The sequence below is a fragment of the Atractosteus spatula genome, chromosome 8 (genome assembly GCF_055471065.1).
Source record: "Atractosteus spatula isolate fAtrSpa1 chromosome 8, fAtrSpa1.hap1, whole genome shotgun sequence".
Classification (NCBI taxonomy): Eukaryota; Metazoa; Chordata; class Actinopteri; order Semionotiformes; family Lepisosteidae; genus Atractosteus; species Atractosteus spatula.
In genome coordinates, this window is record NC_142713.1 from 51,972,623 (window position 1) to 51,998,541 (window position 25,919).

Consider the following 25,919-nt stretch of genomic DNA (forward strand, 5'->3'; position numbering starts at 1 on the left):
TACCGAACTTAAAGATAGGTGTTTTCTTTACAGCTTTAATTCAGACATCATAGACAAAATGTCATACCCTCACTCGTCACACACAAATAATCAAGTCATACTCACTGCTAACAATCCTAATCCTTTTATTCAATCAATAGCCTCGACAATATGCTATGGAAGGCAATCAGTACTGCCCACCAGACACCAAATCGTTCCAGTATTTAAAACCCACCTTCTCACCCTCCCATGCTTAGTCTTAGTATTCTCTACATGTCTTAGCATTTTCCAGTCTATTACTGTATCTTCTCATTTTCCAACCATACCTAATCTCCAGGATTGCCCCTGTACTGTGCTTGACTTTTGTGTTTTTGGCCCTGGATTGCCATCTCTATGCCACTTTGTACTTTCCCAGCTGGTACTTCACTCCGAGCGTGTCTGAACTTTTGACCTACACCTGTCCCTTGATATGATATGGATTACATTTTGGCTTGTTTCCTTCTTCTCTCTCCTGAACCTCTACCTGAATCAAGATTCCTACCTCAGACTGCTTCACCATCCTTGTGAGTGTAGTAGTCTTATACAACAGAATTAAAGTTATCAAAAATGTGCAATAGAGATTGTCTAGATGTCATTCAGAAGAACTGAACTTAAATAAGATCCCTGTGGTACTCTACTAATTAACTCACCCTAATCAGAGCTTTCTTCTCTTATTATTGAGTATTATTACAGTGTTTTCTGTTCATTATTATTTAGACCATGGATACACATTTTTAAAACTCTTACAGATTTTGAGAGAAGAATTTTATATTAGCGTGGAACCTTATTTAAGGTTTTCTAGAATCCTAGTATATCATAGGTTGGTTCATGGTTTACTTTTATGCATTCCTAATGTTGCTTGTTCGAAGATATCAAGCAGGTCAGGTAACAAGACCTACCGTTTCCAAATCCATGCCAGTTATTTACAGTTTAGTCTCAATGCAGGCAATAGAAATAGACAGAATGTAAAACTGATCAGGTCCCTGCAAGCCTACAGTGGAGTCAGGAAGAGATGTACTACACATGGTGTAAGTCTATGGAACAACCGTGAAGGTACAGTAAGAATAAGTTAATTAAATAAAGAAAATGCTAATGAGACTATCTCCAACCTGATAATCAATGTGACAGCCATGCAAATAAATAAAGTACTAACAATTAAATGTAATTTCAAATTACAGATAGGTGGTGCTATGCAATTGGTGCTAGCTCTCCCATAAGGCATAGTGGAGCTTACTCTCTGTCACAAGTTAAATGGCTCTGACAGGAGAGCATGTTCACAGGTCCTTACTTTCCTCATGCCGGAGCTGGAATCATTGCTAGAGAGACAAAGACTTAAACAGTTTGCGATTCTAAACTGGGTAGAAATGTAATAAAAATTAATTGTCCATTACAAATTAAAAAAATATTGCTTTGTACTTATGGTTATACCAGTATATAGTTTCCGCTTAATATGATTAAAGAAGTAAATCATAACATTTTTGTTGGAATAATTGATTATTATGGGAAATTATAATCTATAAACCACAACCTAGGATGTACATAACAATCCAAGCACTTAAAAGAATGGTAAAAGGTTTTGACATTTGTGCATTCAAAATCAGTTTAATCAGAAATACCTCTGTGTAGATAAATTATTAGTTTAGGTTCTGGGAGTTGATCCCAGAATCTTATCCACTTTTTTGAAACGCGTCCAGCCAATTTTTGAAAGCTCCCAGAGAGGGTAAGTAGCTGAGAGACCATCCAGGGCAGCACTCATTTAAACAGAGCAGAAGTGACAATTGCACAAAGACAGTGATTTCTATAATATCTTAGTATTTATTATTCTATTGAAACATAAATTATGGAGCGATTCAGTCTTTTCATAAAATATCAAATTAGTATGCCACATTCAACATTATTATGCAACATTCAACGAATGATGCAACTTTTATTTTTTTAATTTAAAATCTTTAATTTTATGTTTTGACAAGTCATACACAGACCACAGTACTTTGCATAGCTGAAATGTGGAAGCTACTGTAAGTAAACATAATTATTGTATTTCCACAGGGAACCTTCCAGTATTTCTTAATAAACCTTTAACCACTGCAGGAAATGACAAAATATCTAAAATAAGTTCAAGCATGAACCATTCTGAATTTTTTTAATGAATTGACATCATTAGTACCACCCTGTGGATTATGTGTCATTAAATATACCTTTATTCCTTATACTCATGCACCGAAACTTACATAAAATCACTCAAGATGACTTTACATAAAATTACCTACACTGTATATGCCTTCTGTAAGATGTCTACCAGGTATTATAAGGTATGAAGTAAACTTTTCCTTTTACTATTTTCCTGAAGTTCCTTAATAATATGGTTTAGATTTCTAAAACCAACAATATATGAAAATATTTTAAATAGAAGACGTCCCGCGGCCCATCTAGCTCATTTAATTTTTTAACAGGTAATTGATCCAGAGATCTCATCCTGTCACTTCCTGAAAGAAGTCAGAATATCAGCTTCCACAACATGCCTGGGCAGCATGTCCCAGAATCCCACAGTCCTTTGTGCAAAGAAATGCACTTCATCTTTGAATCTGACATCCATATGGTTAACTCTGTTAACTTGTCGTTTCTGTAACCAGGTCTTAAAAACATAAAAAAGTCAATATAAAAAAAATTGCTACAATACAATACAAAAATTGCTATTTTATGATGCGGTTGCCTATAAGATATGGATATTTTACTGACCCATCCAACGATAGATGATGCTGCCTTCCCTGCTGTCTCTGTCCTGGAGGAAGTGGTTTGTCACTGTGCCCAGCATGACCTGCACAGAACCTCCAGGAGTCAAGGGTGGACAAATCTCAGACCCCTGTGTGACTGCCGCGGTCATGCCCTCGCCGCTCCACCCCGCCGCTTCATCCTGCAACACCCGGGCGCGAACCCGGGTCTTCAGCTTAACACAACAGGGAACCAGCCGAGTGAGCTAAAGGAGACCTCCCTCAGCCCAGCCAGCTGAGGTCCCTGCTACACTAGGGAGGGTAATGATGTCAACTAGCTCTGCTACACCTGTAAAGGAAAACAGGGAGGCTGCATGGTATTGATCGTTTGGAGGGGATCTTAATGGGATGCAGCCTGCCATGGGTTGCGGAGGGCTGAATTTCCCCCCTTAGGTTCCAGCTGAGGGGGGAGGAAATGTGGTTTCAGTCAACCTGCGACTAGGCCACAATTTATGCTTCTATTGCTTGTAAATAGTCACTGTGTTGAGTAATTACTTAATTAATAAGCTAATTGGTTTAAAGTTAGCAAACAATTTCACATGGGTGGAATTAGGTTTGTTTGGTATATTAAGAACTCTATGTTGGTGATTGGGTGCTTTGTAGAGCAAGTAAATGAGAAGAGTTTGTGACAATGAAGGCTCCTTTAACCCTTTACACAAATTCTGGTAATGAGCAAAAATAAAAAAACATAGCAAGCCAGTTATATGATTTCCTATGTGTTACATAAAGCACTGAAAGTTTCAGAATAGGCTCTGCAGAAAACTCTGATGTCAGGTATGATACAGTATATGATTTCACCTCAATATTCAGAAATTCATTAACATAAGAAGGGTGTTTTCATTTATGACTCATGGGTGAGCACTGGGTGTAGTATGGAAACAGGTCTAGGTCTAAGCCCCTGAGAGGCAAACGTCTGCATGTCACGAGAATCCCCCTGCTAACTTTAAATTTTAAAAAGCATAATCATCTTCTTACCTAGGGGTTTGCAGATTGAAACAAAGACTTCTTTTTAGGGCAAGAATTAGTCTGTGACTGCCACAGACTAAAGCAATAACACTGATTCAGGTGAATTTGGAATTTCAAGTTATTTTGAAATTGCTAATAGAAAATGCAGTAAATGAAAGGATAATCTTTATTTACCTAAACTGAAGCACTGACCCCATGATTTCACACTTAACAGTAATATTTTTTTATGAAAACGCTACTTGGTATCTATCTTGATTTATGATGAAAGCTGATGGAAAATGCCATACTGAACTTTCACAAAACAGAACATTCTTAGACTTTTTGTACATTTTACTAACTGGTTCTACCTACTGTACTAAGGTAAATATTGTAATGATCATAACCAAGCAATAGTGTTCTTACTTTGAAGTTTCAATGCTGTCTTGGGGAAAAAAAATAAGTAATCAATTCATGAATGCGTTTTTGCTATAACAAAGCATGCATTTTCATACCTGTTTTTTGTAATTACGAAGAGATTTTCACTAAAACACAAATGTGTCTGCCATAGCTGAATGGAAGATGCCACCCTCACAGCATGACCTCCCACGACAGAGGGCTTCTGTGCATCTACCTTTCTAGAATATTTACACATCTTGTCTGTCTTGTTAACTAGTGTCTAGGGCATATAGGGTTATTAAACATCATAACCAAGCAATAATGTTCTTACTTTAAAAATTCAGTTCTCTGTTAAGGTAAAAACAATTAATTCTGGGTGATTTGTTTTGAACTTCAAGATTCAATTGGAAGGTTTAACATCTAAAGTGATTTGAATTTGAGTTTCCCATCTGTTTTCGTGGAATGAATTACGTTTGCAAATTGGGTACGAATAGACACTAAAAAGGACACTAAATTCCTTTCAACAGAAGGAATAAATCCACTCAGGAATGGATTCAGCACCATGGACACCCTACAAATATAAAGAATAGCATTGAAAGAGAGTGAGTATAAAACCACCAAGCCAGAATGCAACCATTATAAGAAGACATTCTAAGTGTTTTACAGAAACAAGATATTGATTAAACCTATTTTAAATAGGCCAACAATATATACAGCAATGCACAATGCAAAATAAGACTATATGAAAGCACTGAGAAGATCAGGGTTAAGAAAACAGTTATGCAGATACAATTTCCCCAATCTGTTCAGAGTACCTTTGGAAAAAGGCTTTTAGTTACAGTTACCTGTGAAAAAGAAGCTGGAATAAAGATAAATGGAACCTAATTGTATCACTTTTGATTCTTCTGATGACATCATCCTTTTTGCAACAAGTCCAAAAGAATTACAAATGGAAATACGAAAACTGAATGAAGCTGGCAATAAACTGTAACTAAACAGGTACAGAAACAAAACCTTACATTTTAATGTGTATGTTTATTTCCTGGAGATTAAAGTCAGTGGAATTAAACTAGAATAAAATGACAGCAAAGACCAAGGAAGCTGGTTCTCAAGAGACAAGAGGAGATCATCAGACCTAATGGAATATACATAGGTACAATTAAGATGTTTGCAAGAACAATAGTGATTTAAAGAGCAAAATAAAGGCATCTGTGTCACGATTGTAATACCGGCTCTTTCACATTTTACCTGATCTCCTGCACCTGCCTCCTGTTCCAGTCTCCCCTTTAAAAGCCAGACACTCCCACTATTCTGGACTCAGCTTTGTAAGATGGATGCCACAAGGCTTGCCTATTTTCTGGGTTGTCTGAAGGCAAGCCTTTTCCCCGGCATCCTGACCATCTGGGTCTGGGGCTTGGAGCGCCTGGCCCCGTTACCCCTTTTTTATTCCCCCAACCCTTCGCCAGATCCCGCTCAGGCTTTTAACTTCGTTTGTCTTTTTCATCGATGGACCACATGGCTCAGGACATTTGCATCCCATGGATTTCCCTACGAACTCCCTTTGGACTGCTTGCCTGGACCACGCCCAGTGGTCAAGTACCTTTGTCACGCCCCCTGTTCATCTACCAGCCCAGTTCCTCATCTCTTCCACATGTCTGTTCACTCCCTTCCGGATTGTGCTGTCTGCATAGGGTCCTGAAAGACGCTCCGTGACAATCTGAGCATGTACCGTATCTGTGCATGATAAATACTGTAGCTATAATCATTTTTGTTATTATAAATGAGATCTTTTTAGACTCAAACAGAGAAAATTGAGACTATGGTATAAGGGAATTAGATAAATGGAGTTACAAGGTAGCCAATCAGAGAAGTAGGTTCAGCAAATGAAGGCAGCTACCTAACACAAGCTTAATGTCCAGTTAAAGGAAATAGGTTTGAAACAGTTGAAATACGTCCAAAGAGGGTCATGGTGATGTTCAGGACTGAACTCCCTGCTTCTGTAGCCGTTGGAAAGCAGCTAAACAATGCTGCAACATCAGCTTTCCAGAAGCCCACCACCTTTGAAAATCAAGTGTGTCAGAAGGATTACCAAAGCCCAGTTTGAAACAGTGGCCCATATCAATTTCAAAGCTGGTCATGTAAAAGTTGACTTTGATACATCTCTCCAAGACAACCTGCAACAGAATTCCACCAAGACAAACCCTCTCTGACTGCTGCTTTGGCTGGAAGGCTTTGGCATACCCCACTGAGCTGAGCTGGGATGGAGAACTTTGGAGCATCTTGAGCATCTTGTTAAGCTGTCTTACAGCTGTTTAACAGTAAAGCACTGGTTAGGTTGTGAGATGGGTATCAGCTCATACATACTGTATATGAGACTACTGATATGATAGGAGTGCCTCTTTACCATTCATGCAACCTTGCAGCTTCTCCTGGAAAGTGAATCTTTCCAGGTGGTAAACATGTAAAGGAACGCAGGACATAATGTTTGTATGATATGCCACCAAAACCACCTCACTTATAGGGAGTCAATGACCAGTAGTTACCATGGCCCCTTTACCAAATGGATATCCTCAATCAACCCAACTATACCACAGCAATACTCATGGGGAACCACATTCACCCCCTGTAAGTCAAAGGGGGTGTGGAGTGGGAGTAGACAGCATTTCTCACTGCTGTCTATTAAGGCTAATGTGTGTTAAGGCTATCCAAAATTCCAAAATCTGAATGCTTCTTAAATAATTGACACAAAACAGGTCATGCGAATATGCTAAACCAACTTTAAAAATGTTACACTTCACTTCACACAAAAACCCAAATCCACCAAAAAACTTACATATTTTACATATACTCTTTAATAGAGGTGGGTCATGAAAGTGCACATCTTTATTATGAAGCAAAAAAAAAACCCACAAAAATGACAAAAGGAAAGAAAAAAATGAAAAAAAAGTAAGAAATGAAAAATGATACATTTCTATTCTACAGCACAATTCCTTGTTAAAAGAAAAGGTAAATCTGAAACTGTACTGTGGTTAAAAATGCAATTGATTTCTTCAAATCAAATCAAAGTTTATTTATCAAATGCACAACAATACAGCATGCAGCAGTAGTTGCTGGCAATGAAATGTCTTTTCTGCAAACTCACAAAAATCATAAGAATCACAAAAACACAAAATCACAAAAATCACAAAATTAAGGTTACAATCACAAAATTAAGGTTACAAAAAATAAGGTTACATGATAGATGTAATAGATATTGAATAAAACTCAATATGAATAGAGCTGCTATGTGTCCATGGTGTATGCAATATATACAAGTAGTGCAGTATGCTGAATACAGTGAAAACTGTGTGTCTTTAGTTTTTCTTTTAGTAAAACTAAACATGTCAGTAATGAATAGAAAATCACCCAGTTCGTGAGGTTCCGACAGGATTCCAGCTGAATTCAATAAAGAAAAGCTTATACCAGGGTATGTCTCACATTCTTTGCTCCACATGTTTATAGTTTATTGAATCAGCATTTTCTCACCAAAATAAAAGTCAATTCAATAAACTATAAAAAATGGAGCAAAGACTGCACGAACATACTTTAAAACTGAGTCGAACTAAAAATGCAGTTGGAAATTACAATTAGACTTCTTTTCCACAATAACAGAAGATACATTTTTTAAATTGTAGAAGTGAGACATAAAATTACATAAAATAAATGTTTTCTATTTTTTGTTCTGAAACTATGACAATTTTTGAAACCCATAAACTCTATACAGTAGAAGAGTGTATTCATAGTTAAATATCTTTTATCTGTACTTAATAAATCTGTAGTCTTTCTATAGCCTACGTGATAGTGTTTTCATGTAATTGTCCCAAATACACGTTTTGCCACGGAAGCACAGTAACACTATGGGACTTGATATTTTTGGCACTGTAGTAGATTTATTTTCAGAGGGGAAGTGAAACCATCTGCAGTTTCCATTTCCCATTTTTTTCCCAATGGCATTGTCCCAGTGGCAGCCTCTTTTTGCGTAAGTAATAATTCCTCTAACCCACTAGATAATTTAAAAATTATTAACTCAAATGCAGCCTTATATCACGTACGCTATGAAGTACAGCCACACTCTCCCCCCATTAAAATGCCATAAGACATTTCAGGAGATGGACATTTATTCCATAATGCTTCATGAATACTACTTTTTCTAAATGTCTTTGAAAGTGACTTTTTAAATAGGGCAAGTCATAGAGAAGTGTTTATGGCTTTTAGTGAAACTGCCAGATTTTGATGTCTCTGAAGTAGTCTTTAATGACTAAAAGGAAGATTATCTCTGTGATCTCTAATGCTTATCTGTAACAAAGATTATTAAATAAATAATACAAAACTTCTAATAATGAATATATTAACAGATAACAACAGGTAAAGGCACAGCCCCTAAATTAATGAGTTCTAATATTTATGCAGCAGTAAATATTCACTTTTCATTCTTATATATTTAATCACACATATACTCAAGCGATCAATAATACTTTAATTTTGAATTAGAAATGTGAGATCCTCTTTTTAAAACATTCAGGCACTTAAAATTCCAAAGCTTCCTCTGGGGATTTAATCAGCTATGTTCCGAATACAGGGCTCCCAATAGTAAAACGTATGGAAAACACAAGTAATGGATAACTTAATAAACCAGTATCACACCGTAATAATTTGGCTGCCACCATAATGATTTTTTATGTGAAAAAAGACACAAAAACAATAGTGTTTGGGTTTTAACACTTGATTTGATCATTTCTTACTTTGCACAGCTTCAGTTCAACATTAAATACTGTATCAAGCTCTGTAACTGTATTAAATACAGTGTCCTCCAATGGCACTGGGTCAGTGAAATCTAAAACTGGATTTTCTCCATAAACTCTGATACTAGTCATTTCTCATGAAAGTATATGACTGGTCAAAAGAAATGTTAATACTTTCATTTTAAATAAAGTCAATGAATTTCTTTCCTTTCGGATTCAGTGAAAACAAATTAATAGTACAGAATTTTATTTAGAAGGAGCAAAAATACCGGGACAATTGGCAGCCGGGTTGTTGGTTAGGTGTTTGCTGTTGAGTAAGATGTCATTCATCAAAGAACTGAGAACTTCCTCTCAGCCTGTTTTGCCTAGACTTCAGAGCTTGGAGTCTCTTGCTGGAAGTCAAAATTAAAACCAAATAACATTCTGTTAATTTTCTCAAAAATGCCTCAATAATGGACAGGCTAAGGTGTAAATTAAGAAAGGATCTGCAGATGCTCAAAAGAACACTACCTCATTTGTGAAGCGCGGTGAAGGTTATCTCATGACCTGGATATGCATGGTCATCTCTGGAACTGGATCATTAACCTCTATTGGTCAGGTAGCTAATGACAGCAGCAACATAATGAATTTTGCTAATTACAGAAACATTGTGTCTGCTTGTGTTGCTTGAAAATGCTTCCATACATATTGGGGGGTGCTTCACCATGCAGCATAACAATAACCAAAATACCCTGGCGATGTAATTAGATTGTTTTTTGTGATGAAAAAAGTGGAAAATCTTATGCTGGCTGTAAGTAATTCCAGTTGAGCATTCATTTTAGATGCTGAAATAAAAACTGAAGTCAGAACACCCCAAGAATAGGCAAGAACTCAAAGTGGCTGCATCAAGGAATCTCAAAGTTTACACAAAGTGTTTGGTGAACTTGATGAGACAGACTTCAGGCTGTTATTGCCTAAAAGGGCACACAACCAAATACTAACTTTTACATTCTGAAATTTATTTGAAGTAATTGTGTCCTTATACTTATAGTACGGTAACTTGAAATCTCTGTGTAGAATACAAAGTATGTTTTGTTCTAGTATGATCAAATGTGTAAGATACAGTATATATGTATGGAATATATATATATAGATAGAAGTACTCCAAAATGAATACTATACAGTATTGTACTTCATCAGTATAATATATTGCACTATAACAATACTATATTGTTATTTATATTAATTTCATATTAATTTTATGATCTTGAATATAAATTGCTTCACTGTAAAGCAAAAATACTTTTTTTCATTGCTCTTCAAATACCTCTGTAGATGACTGTGTATTTATTTTATTTCCAACACATGTGTGGGTTTTAAAGGTAAAGCTCAGCTGAAGATATTGTGCTCTCACTGGCTCTGGATATGATTAATTTCTGAGCTTTGGGGCGCACTCAAGCAAGAAGCTGAGTAGCTTGGGATGCCTTGGTTCTTCTTACTGACCATGATCTCACAGGAAGCTTAGCATTAAGCAACATGCCAAGAGTATGGACTGCAAATATCAGCATATCGTTGTTGCCACAGAAAATAATTAATTCATATCCAAAAGAAAAGAATCTGAAATAACATTCATGAGATTGCAGTAAAGAACTCTGTCTCTCACTGTTTGTACATTTTTCTTAATCATACACATTTCTGTACAATTTTTCTGAAATCACATTTTTTGTAATACATCAAAATCAGGAAAAGCAATTCTTCAAGCATTTTTCCCCTCTGCTACATGACATTAACCATTGAAGCACATGTATGCCTCTTTGCTTGCTTTACTCCATGCATCATCAAACAGATGAATAACTAGCACTGATTTGTTACTACACAAAAAACATTAAATGAACACTAAGGAAGGGGTTTTAAATGCTAACCCAAGCAATCCATCACCCTGCATGCCTTGAAATGCCCCAGTTCTCCTCCATCTTCGTCTGCTTCCTCGGCTCTACTTAACAAAGTGGAGTGACAGCACACCTGCCTGGGGTTTGCCACTGGTGAGGAAAGTGAAGTATTGTGCTGCTTGTGTTAATTAGAGGGACCTGCTACCTGAATGGATGAAGTTGAAGGCCAATGATGCAGCTATAATACATTTAAAATGTACTGTTTAACATCCATGTATTTACTGTACATGAGCTCTCTTGAGTTCCAATGAAATACATTGACAATGCAAATGCCAAAAAAGATTTAAAGAGAGGATAAAGATAAATTCAATAATAATAATAATTGCTTACACTTATATAGCACTTTTCTGGACACTCCACTCAAAACCCTTTACAGGTAATGAGGATTCCCCTCCAGCACCACCAGTGTGCATCCACCCGGATGATGCGACGGCAGCCATAGTGCACCAGTACGTTCACCACACATCAGCTATCAGTGGGGAGGAGAGCAGAGTAATGAAGCCAATTCATAGATGGAGATTATTAGGAGGCCATGATAGGTAAGGGCCAATGGGAAATTTGGCCAGGATGCCAGGGTTACACCCCTACTCTTTTCAAGAAATGCCCTGGGATTTTTAATGACCACAGAGCGCCCCCTGCTGGCCCCATGTACACCTCTTCCAGGAGTATAATAATAATTCCTTACACTTTAATATATAATTCTTTCTCGACACTCCACTCAAAGTGCTCCCCTCCACCATGAATGTGCCCCCACCTGGATGATGCGACGGCTGCCATAGTGCAGCTATCGGTGGGTAGGAGAACAGATGAAGCCCTTACTAACACCCCTACTCTTTTCAAGAAACACTCTGGGATTTCTAATGACCACAGAGAGATAGGACCTTGGTTTTACGTCTCACCGAAAGGATGGCCCATTTTTACAGTATTGTAAATACTTGTTTACCTCTTCCAGCAGCAGCCTTAGCTTTCCCAGGAGTCTCCCATCCAGGTACTGACCAGGCTCATACCTGCTGAGCTTCAGTGGGTTGTTGAGTTGCAGGGTTATACAAAATTTATTATAATAGTTCAACTACAAATGATGGAATTCTACAATGTTCTGCTTTTAATTCTACATTTTCAATCCAAATTCTTAAAAAATCGTGTTTCGTGTTTCTAATCGTGTTTTATTGAACAGAGTTCGGGTGGAGATCAAATTCTAATTTCTTTCGCTTCCCTATGTATAAAAGTCCCCTGGGTACAGATGACAAAGCTTGTTTCTTTCCCATCATCCCACCCTCCTCCCCACTTCACTTCACAGCACTTCCTCCTTGGCTCGTCCTTCATAAGGGAGGGGAGATTTGACACGGCTGATCTCCGAGGAGTACCTTCATTTCCTCAGCCAGGTGAGCTAAAGCCAATGTATCAGCTACACTATCTGTTTGCGTTCATCGATTTGAAAAATTATTTACATTTATGTTACATTCGTCGTCTGGTTTCGGCATTATTTGAATTTGAACTGAATAACCGAATCGATAATGTAGTGGTTCGCACCCCCCCAAGATTGGACTATCCCCATGACCTTTTCCCTCTCACCCCATCTTCACCTCTTTCCCCACCCTTCCCGTATATAAAAACGGGAGGAATTCCCACTCTTTCTCCTTCCCACCCCTGCGTTTAGTGGGTGCTTGTTCTTTTCTCTCTGTCTTCCCGGTTCTTTCTCCTTCCATGACTAGCGCTGCCCCCTGCAATGAAAAATAAAACTGTCAGTGAGCCTGTGGAAGTCGTCTGCAGCCTTTTGTTGTCCACGTTGCCGACACACAGCCGGGGGTTCTTGTCATCTATTTTCATCAGGTTACTTTAATAGAAGAATACGGAATTGGTCCCCGGTTATATTATCTATTTTCATATATAAGCATATATTGTTAAAAATAATTAGAAGCTACTTCAAACCACTGTTTTTGTTAAAATGTTTTGTTTTTGACTTAGCGAACTTAGTTTTTAGAAGTAAAAATGTAGTGTATCCAGTAGCTTGCGGAATAAGGGTGTAAACATCCATGGATGTCTACAAATCCAACTTTAAACGATGAAAAATGTGTTTACAAATTGCAGTAGCAAAGAACAGAAGAAACCGGAAGCATGTATTTTGTTAGTAATGATGTAAACTGATGTCTGTGTTTACTTGTCTTGCACAATAATATTGAGTAACAACTACCAATGTTAATGTAAACAAAACAAAAAAATATATAAACCCAGAGGTGTAAATATTGCTCTAAATATTTTTTTACTACTTAATTAGGATATGTTACTTCTAAGATCATCTTTTCTGTGTGATATTGTTTGTTTCACATTTCTGTCCTTTCAGACAATATTTTTAATGTGATGCAATTCTGTTTTCTAGTGAATGTCCTGGATGAGTTTTATAAACCTGTATTGTATATACTGCACATCACAATATTAAGACATTTTGTAATCAGTGCCTTGTGATGGACTAGTGTCCTGTCCAGGGTGTCTTTTGCTTTGTGCACACTGATTCTCTGGATAGGCTCCAGCTTCCCCACTACTCTGTATTGCATAAAAATGAGAGAAAATGGATGGATTTTGTAATCATCATCATTTTACTGGCGTTCTATTACTGAAATAGATCTACGTACTTGAAGAAAGAACATAACATAACAGAAAGAACATAAACTACTAAGCCATGTGAAATTCCCACAACCTTCTCTGAGCACTTTCTGTCGGTATAGTACTTCCTATTTCTCTGTATCAAAATATACCCCTTGTTAGGAATGACATAGTGTCACCTGGATTAAGCTGTTTATCGTGTTTTTGCTTTTTACTGTTTATTCCTGCAGTGTGTAACTCATTACAATTTTGTATTCACTATAATATCAGATTTCTTAAGATCTTAAAAGGGCTGAGAGATGACAAGTGCATCAATCTGAAACTGTTGATCTTCTTTTTGTTTAAAGCAGTATAAAATGTGTTTTAAGAATCATTATCAGGGTAGAAAATACATTCTTCTTCCATCTATCTTCTTTGACAGACTATCAGATTTTGACGTGACTATTAGGTAGTTCAGTTTAGTTTCTGTGTTGTACGGCACCTACCCCATTTATGACTAAAGTGTGCAGACTCATCAGAGGCACATGATGACAATAATTGTGTTTTCATGCCATAAGATGCCAATATATTTGTTCTTTTTGTTTGTTGTAAAGTGTGTTGTATGCTTTTTAACCATTGTATATAGGGCCTTGCAAAAAATATTAACTCCTGTCCAATGATTTCCCATTTTGTTTCCTTTATAAAAAGCAACACGTGGTTTTATGTTAATTAATTATAAACTATGATCTCACCACAATTAGGACACATGAAGTATTCTAATCTAGCATGTTTCAGAGGATTAAGTCACCTGAGGGCCGCTTGACATTCCTTCAGTATTCTAAGGTTTTGTGGTCTGGCAGTACCTTATTTCAAATATTACCTTTGGGTTCTTCATATAAGACTGTTAGGACTTGTTTGAATTCTGGAGAATCAGACTTATGGAGTTTGAGCCCTTTATCTCAAACCCAGTTAACAGATCCAATAGACCCACTCTTTAGACCCATCTTGGTCTAAAGAAATGTTCAAATGTTCATGACATCACCCTGTGGATAAACAGATATTTACTCTTGGTAAAACCTACAGTGTCAAGAAAAAGTTTGAGAATCTCCATTGCAATCATGGGAATTACAATTTCTTACCACAATAACATTGTTTAATAAAAAACTAGTCTTTTCCTAATTAATTAGACTCCCACAGTACAAAGACTTACTTATACTTTTTTGGCTGTGTTTGCCCTGTGATAGGCTGGCTTTCCATCCAGGATGTATCCCGCCCTGTGTCCATTGCTTGCTGGGATAGGCTCCGGCTGTGCTGTATTGGAAAAAGCAGTTAGAAGATGGATAGATGGTGTTTGGATGGGACAGGTTTTTTTTTTGCCTTTTTAAAGCCCTTTAGTAATGGAATTTAGGTTCTTCAGGCAATCCTGATATTGTGGGCTGAATTAAGTATTGACTTCCTCACAGTCTTTGAATTCTGTAGTTTAGTCAAACCCTAATTCATAAGATATAACAACACCCAAGAATTTGAGTGTATCAAAAACGTTTATTTAGTCATAATAGATTTGGCTTATCCTGCTTGACAGAGGGCCCACCTGGCCATAGAGTGAGGCTGGGACCCCGATACGGAGTGAGGAGTGAACGTTAGGGAGAAGGGATGTAAAAGATGAAGAAGAGAAGAGGCTGGCATACAGTATTTATAGTTTTTAAACTTGAGGAAATGATGTCAAGAATGTTTATGATTTAGGACAGCTGAGGCCAGTTGATGTGGTTGCTGTTATCCATTTATGGTGGAGAAGTGGCATGATCAGAGTTGCAAGCATTATTGGGGAAAAACACCAGATGGAGGAGTATGACAGCCTGCCTGTAAGGGTGGGGCTGTTGGTACTTCCTCTTTAGTGAAGGATGAGCAGCTGAAGATAAGATAAGGTCACTTTATTGGCTGCATACAATTTCTTGTATTAGGAATTTGTCTTTTTGCAGACCCCAACTTGCTCTCCATGAGACACACAGACAGGGAGAGAAGCTGGGTTTCAGAGCACAGGGTGAGCCATTTATACGGCACCCCTGGAGCAGTTAGGGTTAAGGGCCTTGCTCAGGGGCCCAACAGATTGCCCGGGGCAGAGGGAGGGATGTAAAATAGAAATAAGCAGATGAATAGGCTAGAATAATTAAATTCATATGTAGGCAGAAGTAGACAAGATTAGGGATGACTGCCTCCTCAACTTTTGTTATAAATTTAATTTACAATTCCATTGTTCTATTTCACAGTTTCTTATTGTTGTCTTCCTGGGTTTCCAATATTTAATAATAGTTCCTTACACTAATATAGAGGTTTTCTGGACATTCCACTCAAAGCGCTTTACACATAATGGGGACTCCCCTCCACCACCACCACTGAGCAGATCCCATCTGGATGATGTGATGGCAGCCATAGTGCGCCAGTATGCTCAAACATCAGCTATCAGTGGAGAGGAGAATAGAGTGATGGAGCCAGTTCATAGATGGGGATTATTAAGAGGTCATGATTGGTAAGGGATACCAGGATAACAACCCTACTCTTTTCGAGAAACACCCTGGGATTTTTAATGACCTCAGAGGGTCAGGATGTCTAATCCAGTAGACGGTGATTTCTTACAGTATAGTGTCCCCATCAATATACTGGGGTATCAGGACCCCCACAAACAGTGCGAGCACCCCCTACTGGCCCCTTTAATCCCTCTTCAAGCAGCAACCTTGGTATTTCCCAGGAGGTCTCCCATCCAGGTAACAACCAGGCTCACACCCACTTAGCTTCAGTGGCCTGCCAGTTGCGAGCTGCAGGGTGATATGGCTGCTGGCCTATATTTAATTGTAAAACAGTTTTAAAAAAGATAAAAGAGAAATTGCTGTCTGTGTTGTTTTTACTATCCTTTTTTCAACTACATGTATGTGTGTGTCTCTATATCTGTAGTTTTACACGTAGCTCATGACTGAGATTAAATCTGTGGAAGCATATTTCTTTAAGCTTGATCTCTGGAATTGAATCGTGCATTTATTTCATGACATGTTTCCACTGTTGTCAAGTAAATATTGTGTGGGAAAAGCAAAGAAAGTATCACAGCAACACTGCTTAAGGATAACGGCTGAAAGAAAATCTGTCATTAGTTACAATTTGCTTCACCTACCACATGCTGTTTTAAGGATATTGAGGGTAAAAGCCATGAATAAGGAAGTTAAAAAAATAAGAGGTAAATCTTTTCCTTGATTCCCAGGGTTTTGAAGTGTGCTACTGTATAATATAATCCTCATAAGTTTTGGAAAGTGATAAGGAAGGTGAGTCATCTGACATATATCTTATAATTTAATCCATGTTATACGTTGTTAACAATAGAATACCATTATATACTCATGTTTATGTCATGTGTAAAATTAGCACATAGCATGTTACATACTGTATAAACTTTTGTAAATGTAATTTGAAAGAGATTTTATTTACCCTTTGCATTGAAAAGGTTTCTTTTTATTTGTTCCTGTTCACTCATTGAAAACAACACTTCTTGCTGGCACGTTCTATAACCATGAATACCCTTACAGATACAGTAACAGACTTTTGCTATCTACAGTAAGTGCTATCCTTTTCAACCCAAGGGCAAAATTTGTTATAATACCAGCATAATGTTTTTTAATTGTTTTTGAAAGCAAAACCTATTTTTTACTTTCTCAAAATGTTTGAGTGCTGACGGAGAAATTAATACCCTTGTTACTGTGCATTTGCTAATGACAACACTAACCAGAACCAGTTCTACTGGTCAAAACTGTACCCCAGTGATTCATGAATGAGCCTTATTTTCATGTCCAAAATACTACTGTACAGGATGTATTCACATGCATACTCATGGTCAGCTATTTTGAAACGGTCATAGTCATTAGTTGTTTCATAACAAGTTTGAGAACAAGAACAAATTTGTTTACTTTTTTTTCTTCGAGCCAAATGACTAAGCCAGTGAAAGTGCAGAGACGACATGTATGTTGTAATGCTCTTATTGCAGAGACCTGTGGTTTTATGTAATTCATGCAAACAGGGTTGCTGATACTCTATTGGAACATATTATCCAAGTCAAAATGTACACTATTTAGGAAAAAAGGAAACAAAAAATAGAAGAAGTCAAACATCTGTGAGGTAATAATAAAAATTTCTTATTGACGACCGATCTGGCAAGTATTCTAACTATAAAATTGTGACTGTAAGTGGTCCACCAGCCCAGTCTTTATGTACTGTTGCTCTTTTTGGACTCATTCCAGAGCACAGTGTGTACAGTAAAGGACTTATCATTTATTTTCCTAATTTGGAGAGGCAATTTAAATTACTTATAGTTTTCTGCTTAGATGTATTAGTAAATTTAATCACTGAACAAACGGAATGAAAAAACAAATTTTCACATTCTTTTGTTTCTTACTGATCAGTCCGTGGGGGCAAATATCTTTTTCCCCAAACCAAATTATAATTTTTTTTGTATATTTTTATTAAGTCGTAAATAATGTATTCTATGTTCTAAGACTTGTTCTACGTAGCAAAGATTTTAGTACCCTCTTTGATAAAAATAACATTTAGTAGTGATGGTTATTAATTTTATTGGTGGCTACTGTATCTTCATACTGTATAGTGTTGAGAACTAATTGATTTACATGATTTAACTAATATTTTACATGGATGTTCTAATTGTGTATTTGGTGTATCTTAATTGATTTTAACTCACTAAATGATTGTTTAATTGGGTAATTATGTAATGAGTATTTCTCTCATGTTGTATGTTTCTAGCTAATTATTCTTGGGTGATACTCTATGTCATCTTTGTAAAGCCAAATTTATATATTCTGGTGAAGACTATTTTTGTGTGGAAACATTGAAAGAGTATAATAAATTCTAATAGAACGTTTTATTTCTTTTTTGAACTGTGTAGTTAATGAAAATCCAATATTCTTTAATTTGATGGTATTAGTACTTCTATTCATTTGTGTATCACACTACAAAAAGCTGAGGAGTAAAAGAATAGATTAATTCCTGGTTTTAATATTTGTAATACACAAACATATTAAAAGAACTTAATCTCTTCAGTGTAATGCAGAAATGAAGATGGGATTTATAAAACAAGGCTAAACTAGCTGATTACTTCAGGATCAAGAAAGAAACAAAGGCCAAGGGGCACAAAAAGATGATAATTACGATGTAATGCATCTACAACTGAGAATAGGAGGGCATTTTTTACACAAACAGGGGTGTATCCAGAAGCATTGTTGTTCAAGTTGATTCCACTGGATCTTTCAATCATTGGCTGCATGATACATATGAATTTAATATGCAAAAAAGCAGGATGCGCCAAAACACCAACTTTTGTCTTTAACCCTTCTTATGTTCATCTTCAATATGAAAAGATTAGAAACCTATAACTAAATAATAGTGTAACGAATATGCCTCTGTGCATAACAGGAATCTTGGCGGCCCGGGCTGAAGAAGGTCTTCTTTCGCTCAGCCGGCAAGACCCCTGTTGAGTGACGCCGGCGACCCGGGTTGGCGCCCATGCGGTGAGGGACGAACTGGGGCAGGGAACGGCGAGGGCACAAGCCCCAGAACCTGAATCCGCTACGATACCTTGTGGTACAGAAGTAAATGGTATATAAAAAACATCTCTGGGAGTTCAAGGTAGCATAATATTTACATATTTACCTTGACCCTGTGAGGATTTAATGGTGAGCACTGTCCACCTTTAGACATGATGACTACTCTTTTCATGTTGGATGACTGAGATGCAGCACACCTGTGAATTGAGAACTTTAAGTGTGAAGAGTGCAGCTCTCCTTTCTCCTGCTGGGCTCCAGTCCTTGAGAGCCTCTTGGGCTCTGAACGTGGACAGTTCCACTCCTTTAATTATGGGTTTCTGCCACTGCAGAGTTTTATACTATCTACATTTAGAAGGGAATAGAGCTCTGTTAGTCAAGCATGTTAAATCCTTTCACATTGTGCATTTCTGATGAGGTTGGTAAACACAGAGGCTACCTGGGCATAATGCTTTGGTGTTGAGCACTGGCAACCGTTTATTGATTCTTTCTGAAACCTTTAATGAACATCATCAATATGCCCACTTCTAATCCAGTTTGACCCAAATTGTTAAAGGTGTGTTACATGTTTTCAATACTTGATTAAAGTGGTTTTCAGCATTTGATTTTTCTAGGTTACAGAAGAGAAATGAGTTATTAACTTTCCAGAGAAATTCTTTGGAAGAATATTTTGATTCTGTATAAATTTTATTAGCATAACTATTTTAGTAAATCTTAAGAATTTAATGCGCTTGGCTAGTTATAGCATCTTAAAGTAATACTAGCCAAATCTGAAACAAAAAAGAAACCTTAAATATTTCTCAAATTAGTCTTGCTGCACTGTAACGGATTTACAAATTATTTGTATTTAAATCATGTACAGTACATACACACGTACTGTGTGAAAAGTAGATTGATAAAGTGTGTTTGATAAATTTAACAATTTAAGTTCTAAAAGCTGACGTGACTAAAGAACATCTAATTTAGTTACATATTTAATCAAGAGGTTTTTCACTTTACAGCTTAAACATTCATCCTTTCTTGTGGTCAATTAGCTGGCTATTGCTACCAGACCTTCCATATCACTTCCTTGCCAAACTATTTATGAGCTAGCCTCTGTTGAGAACACAAGCATTGTATCCGTTTGTGGTAAGTTTATGCTTTTCTCTGGCTCCTACTAAGTTACCAGCTAATGAAAGATTTTCCTCAGCACTTGTGTAAAATCTGACACAACCTTTGTGTGAAATCTTTGGTAGCACCAGCACCCTGCGACCAGATGGATCTCATAAATTTTGCAAGGTATAGGGAAGCCAGTTACATTATTGGAAACTGTTAGTGAAACACAATACATTGACATGGAAAGGAAACACTAACATTAAACATTCTCCCATATATTGTGGATAAGCGTATATCATGTTTTATCCATATTTTCAATCATGCATTACAAAAAAAAACTTACAGTAGTTGTATCAGATTCACTTCAGAATGATGAAAAAGAAGACCCAAAACAACTACTTTTCTAACACATCCTTTCAAAAGATGAATGGCATTTTAACACATTTTACAGCTTACAAAAGTTAAAACGCAAAGGAAAAAAGCAAGCTGAGTCTGTAATTAAGGATTTCTTTAAACATTGTGTGCCACATTCAATGTTAATGAATTATGCTCTTATAACAAATTTTATTGACGATTAATTTGGTACCAGGACTAAACAAAACACTTTTTTAGGAGATATCTGTTGAAAAAAAATACAGATGTAGATAAAGAAAATAGTTGCTGGCTTGAAGATATTGAAAATGAATCTTGAACTCCTGGAGTAGACTTGAGAGAAGCATCTACTTTTTACTTCTGCTCTCAGTGCAATTCCCATCATTTACATTACCGAAATGCATAAGGTTGCCAGCTGTAGGGTGGTATTTTAGTAGCTGAGGCTTCAGCTGAAAAGCCTTTATGCTGTCATACTGCTGGTTGGTGAGCTACCTCTTCCTTACATTTGCTCATTCAGAGTGCTAGTGGAGAATGATAATAGTGGTAATTTTTTGCTTGAAAAAAAAGTTGAACATTTATCTGCTTGGAAATATTTGAATTCTATGTGATGATCATAATTTAGCTCATTGACTAATCACCTAATTTTTTGTGATAAATCACATTTCCATATTCTGTATTCACTTCTTCCAACAGGAACTGCGAGCAATTCAAAGCTTTTGCATCTGCGTTATAGAATACAGAGAAAGGTCTTTAGTGTGTTGCACATCTGCACAGAAAAAGTCATGGTACATGTCTTCAGGTCAAAGTGTCATTGCTGGTTTTTGAGAACAATTAATGCTGCATAACAGTTATGTCTTTGTAGGACATAAACTTTCAGCTTCCAGTGTTAGACATTCTTTTAATGAATTTGCAATCTGAACTCGCTTTTCTGTTCTTGGAGACTGGCTCAGCCATACTTACTGTTGTAATACATTAATGAACCATGGAGCCTCTTGTCTAGGGTCCCTTACTGGGCACAAAGCCTCATTGTGAGTTCTTTGGCCTTCTCTTTTTTTGCACTACCTGTGAATTGGAACATGACGTTGCCTGTTTTGTTTCAAAATTTCAAAACATTGTACTTTATTATCCCCAATAGATTATTTGCTGAGAAGACCTTACCTTCTCTTTCACAGCTGTAGAAAAAAATCATACAGTACCATTTCAATTAACATTTTTTGTCTAACATGCTCTTTCAGGTTTGTTGTCAATATACCCTTTTCACTATATTTTAATTTTTGCTATATAAAACTATATGCATTTAATTTTTGAAGGTGATAACATTTTTCTACAACATTTTTTCAATATCTTTTGAGAAATTCTAAAGACATGGGAACATTTACAAAGAGACCAATTATCCCATCTAGTCTGCTTACAAATATTGGTAATCATAAATAAAAAAAACATTGCAATAGGTAGACAGTAAATAAAGAAATGTTCAATTCATTTATAGAGTTGTTCTCTACAGATTTATATTTACAGTATATCTCTATATATTGGAGTGCAGCAGACCAAGCTAAATGTTGCTGTGGTGCTGATTTAAGACTATCTGACCAACAAGAACTAGCAAAAAAAGGGAGATTGGACTATATAAAAACCTCATTGAAAAATTATGTATAGTATGGTGCAGCTTAAGGGAGGAAATAAGACATGTACAAGTACAGTTCTGTGTTTCTATAGCAACAGAAACTAGAGCACAGATGACCATGATAAAAGAGCCCCTGATGCCCTTGTGTTTATTTTTGCTTCAGTGTTTTAGGAAAGAAATTAGTTGTTACTTTACAGGTATCACTCATATCAATTGATGACATAGTAACAAACAAACCAATTTAAATATATACAGTAATTTATAATATTGTGAAAACCATACCAAAACATAAAATAATTGGAAAATAAACTCCAGCACTTTATTTCATTCTTGTAAATGTAAAACTATATACACTGAATGCATGAAGGTGATAAAATGTTTGTAACTTTGAACACTTTAAACATATAAACTACATTATTATAAGTATCCCACTCTGAAACCCAAATGAGAGAACATAAAGTGATATTTTGGTTGTAATTTTCTAATTTTATCCTAATTTTCCTCCTGCATGCACTGTATAATCCACAAAAGGTCACGTCTTAATATTAGGTAGAGAATTGTTTTAATTCTGCTATTAGTTATTTTACTGAAATTTGAAAAAAGCCTCATTTTAAACTTCGAACACAACTAGAAGTATCGAACACCATTTCAAATTTCTGTCAGATAAGAAACTTGAAAGAATTATTAATGTGTTACAGTACCTCTCAGTTTCTCAGTCAGTGTGAAATAAGTCAGAGCATTAGATTTTCCAATCTTGCAATACACCTTCAACAGTTATTAAAACTTAATTTTTAAAATGATAAATAATACCAAGAGGGTTCAGCTATTGTATGGCTTTAAGAATGCAATAATAGGAATATAGTTATGAGGAAGTGAATCTATGAGGGCAGGGTATGAATTATACTTTCATCTCTCGTAAGCTTGAAGCTTAATCAGTTGTCAACAGCTTTATGAATGCTCCTTTTATAAAGTACAGAAATAACTGGTTTAAACTGGGTTTAACTGGTTTACCAACATATGACTAATAACCCTTTGTAATTTTAAAATAAAAACGTGAACTTTTGCACAGATTTTAACAGTGATTAGAACTGGCAAAGTGTGAAGGGATACTGTCTGAGGTGCCATCATGTATAAATTCACTACACAATGATGTTCAGTTATGTGTAAAAGAAAATCTGAATCAGTGAATAATTGTGGGATGTCTGCCTTCCGTATGAAACATCTACAGTGTATTTCAAGAGGAAAGAGAGTATGGTAATCCTAACATTAGCCAGAGAGTTCATCGTTTTACGTCATTTACCGTAGAATCCGCTAAATCAATTTCCAGCAAAACCCTAATGCTCAAAATCCTCTCTTTGTTTTTCTTTTCAGGGGGGATGAATAAGTTTGCTTTCGTTATCCACATTCTTTTCCATTACTTTTAAAATAATATCAAATATATTTTAAGTGGAATGATTTGTGTACTGAATATTTCAGTCTTTAACTGTTAAATTCCCCCAAATAGTCTCTATTTTGTCAATTGTTAAGGATTTAGACTTTTACAAGTTAAAAATAACTTTTCATTTCTGATTTAAAAAATTAAAAGATTGATGTGATCATTTTCATCAGTTTCGTAAGAAATATGCACACAGAGAAAATACTTATTTTCCAGCTGATCAAAGATTCCACAGTCCTTTATATTGAAGCAGAACTGTAATTTAAGCAGTGCAATATTCAGTTCTAGCCAATTTAATAAAACATTAGGTGTAAAAGGTCTCACTAACACCTCCAAGTGTTTTCTGTGCCCTCGGGGAACGATTATCTTTTTCCGCATGATGTGGGAGTATTCGGGTGTGACTGGGTATTAGAGGTGAGCCTCGTCAACGATTATTCATCACTCATCACTAGTTTTGCCTGTTCAACAGAAGTGGCTTTGGCTGACTGGTATTCCTACTGCTAAAAGTGTTTGCTCAGCGCTGGCATCCTCTGCATTCCATTCCAAATGTTGTACATATGGAACTCTATATTGTGTGGAGCCAATGGCCTGGGGTGTGAAGGATGGTGGAAACAGTCTAAGGTTGGGGAGTCGTGCTGGATGACATGAGAGCATTGACTTCTCCCTAAATATTGCAATCTGATTATTTTTTGTTGCTCCAGGGAAATGGACTACTACAATTTTCTGCTTAGGTAGGCCATAGGGTACCCCTGTCCCTTGAAATTTGAAATACTGGGACTCAGTTAAGCAAAAACACATTCACAGCACTTAATTTTTTACTTGATTCTTGGTTTGTGTTAGTTCTGTAAGCGGGAAAGCTATGTTAGACTTTGATAAGATTACAGTAGGATTTAGGATTCAGAGTGTATCCTAGATCCCATCAGCCATACATGCTTGGCTCCTTTAACAATAAGATGTACTTCACTGATCCTTGTCAGGATCTTCAGATGGGGATCTGAAGATGAGCAAGAAGTTTGGACTAGCTGGATCTGAAGACTAAAGCATCATCTAAATAAGCTGCAGCAAACGATTGACCTTTGACAAAAATGTGTCCCATCATGTGCTGGAAGGTAGCTGGTGTACCATGGAGACAGTGTGACCTGTCATATAATAATATGGCAATGATATTTATGACAGTAGTATTGTGTTGTGGCTACACCATGGCTTGCACTAATAGCCAATAGTAACCTGTAGTAACAGATGCATTTTGCCAACAATGTATGCCTTTTGTACAGATCAAGTAAGATAACTTTAAGTTTACTTTCCCAAAATGGACATTTCATCTTTTAACATGACATGGTGTTAGTAGTCTGGAATCTTGCATGACCTTCTACTACAAAAGTAAAAACAAGGCATAGTGAAGTTTAACATGCCTTTCAACCTTTTCTTTGAGAAGCTGACAAAATGGTTAGATTGGAAGCAGAGCTTTGTGAGATTCAAGACTGCTACCAAACTTGACAAGGACAATGAAGATGTGCAGATCAGTTGCCCAATTTATGCAATTTATGAGTGAGGCAGAGAATATTTTCAGATCTTTCACAGTTACTGAGGGTAGTGAGAAAGAGGACTTTAGCGTAGTGCTACAGAAATTTCATGAGTACTTTTGTGCAAAATGAAATGTAATCAACGGATGCTCCTCTTTTCATCAAAGAGTGCAATGCCTTGGTAAGACAATAGAGGGTTTTATTAGAGCCCTTTATGAACTGTCAGAGCACTGTGACTTTTGCACAAGCTTAGATGAAAATATCCATGGTCACTTTGTAGTAGGCATTTTGGATAAAGAGCTCCTTCACGGATTACAGTTAATGGCTGATCTCACATTGGCTCAAATGATACAGATAGTTTGGCAGTAAGAGGAGGTCACATATCAAGTTAGCCTGCAAGAGGACCTTGCATGAAATCACACAAAAACAGCAAAAGGGTTTGGGGAGTCAAAGGATAATAGAATTATAATGGGAACCAAACGAAACCAAAGGTAATGTGACAAATGTGGAAAAATGCAACACAGGAAGGAGGAAAGGCTTCCTGCAATGAGGCTACTTGCAACAAATATCGTACAATTGGGCTTTGCGCTAGAGTGTGTCACAGCAAAATGGTGATTGAAGTCACAGAGCATGCTACATACTTCCTAGGGTCAGTGAACAACTTGGACTGGAGTGAAGAGCAATGGACATTGCACATTCTCGCTGGTGCCACTCCAGTAAGAGTTAAGATTGTCACAGGGGCTGATGCAAGCATGTGTGAAGAGACTTTCAACATTCTCATTCCAAAGAGAATCTGCAGCAGTCTGGCATCTCACTATGCAGCCCTAGGGGTCAACTAGATTGCTTAGGGAAGTTGC